The 1,447-nt window shown below is 30.4% G+C and overlaps 1 pseudogene; it reads left to right on the top strand.

The window, feature by feature from the left end:
- Positions 1-1,447, top strand: part of LOC138349861 (trypsin-1-like) — a 6,958-nt pseudogene continuing 5,511 nt past the window's right edge.

Here is a 1,447-nt window from a genome sequence, read left to right as displayed (position 1 = left end):
ATGGTGCTACGTAGTCTCTACAGCTTGGTGCCTTCTTCTGGTAATTACTCTAATTACTTATACTTATTCCATATTAAAATGTTCTTTCTTAAGGAAGAAATGTAATGTTATTTTGCATCATTCTGCTATTTTAATTTCCTGTTGCTTTATTTTTTAGCATAATGTGGCTGATGCATATTGTGTGTTTCAAGCCATAACTTGTGATAATAATCACTGCCACAGTGTATAATGTTTGTTTCAGGTCAAGAAACACAAGAGGCTGTTTGTTACTAGTTGGTACAGGTATAATAAAGTTTTCAGTTCATTGGAACCATATAGCTGTATGGGTATTAATGTTTTCATTTATTGTGTTTACGTCTTCAAGGCTTGCAGAGTTACTTGCAGTCTCCAGTCATGTTTGTATACATAGGCTTGGCCTTGTATATTTATAATCCATTTTAAATAATACTGATTTTGGTTTGAAATTTGTGCAATAATTTGAAAATGGCTGTAATGTTGTGGTTTAGAAACCAAAGAAAAACACTTATTTATTCAAATTCATTTTTATTCTCATTCTATTGTGAAATTTTAATTTTTTTTTTAAATATAAATAAGTAGGTATTTTTTCTCATTATTTATAGACGACAAATAATTTTATTTGGTTAGCACATAGCCCTTATATTATTAAAGTCTAATTTTAATTAAATTTGTTTATTTAGCTCTGTGAAGCATTTTAGTTTTGCAGTGCCAGTATTTGTTATGAAACTACAGTACTATACTGGTATTAAAATTTTTTAATTTAGTTGTGAAAATTGGTTTATTATTTTGGAAACTACATTGTGAAATGTTGGTTGTACGGAAACTGTGTGGGATGCCATCGGCAGACCCGCAAGTTGAAGGGTTCCTATACTGCTATTATTTAGTTGTGATATTACATTACTAAATGTTTACTAGAAAAACAAAGAATGTTATAAATTAGTTAGGCAGTTGTAGAAATTTCTCTCTTTTTTAGTGTAGAGGTACAGAATTTTACCTATTAAAATAAATTTATTAGAATTTATCTGCTGTTTGTACTTTCTTTCCCTTATTTGATTAAAGTTGCATCAACAAATTGTTAGTCTTTCACACAATTAGTAAAGCGAACAAGTTATTCACAATATGCGCTAAGCCAAATGTTCTCTTATAGATAAGGTAACATTCGTCACAACAGGAAAGAGCTTCCCTGTTGCGGTCCGTCTAATTACCACAAGCTTCACAAAGCTTCCTGGCAATACGTTAGTAATGAATAAATATGATATATTTACTCATTATAATGTTGGTGCTGAATGTACAACACGAAAAAACATAATTTTAATCTAAAGTATTTTTTTTTTTTTTAAGAAAGACGAAAATAAAGAGCTGGTGACGCCAAATCAAGTCGAGGATCCAAGCGTCGGTTAGGTTAGGTTAGATCAGCCTAACCTAACAT

Source organism: Procambarus clarkii, chromosome 3 (genome assembly GCF_040958095.1).
Source record: "Procambarus clarkii isolate CNS0578487 chromosome 3, FALCON_Pclarkii_2.0, whole genome shotgun sequence".
Taxonomy (NCBI): Eukaryota; Metazoa; Arthropoda; class Malacostraca; order Decapoda; family Cambaridae; genus Procambarus; species Procambarus clarkii.
The sequence above is the reverse complement of the archived record's forward strand: the minus strand, read 5'-3'. Positions and strand labels throughout refer to the sequence as shown.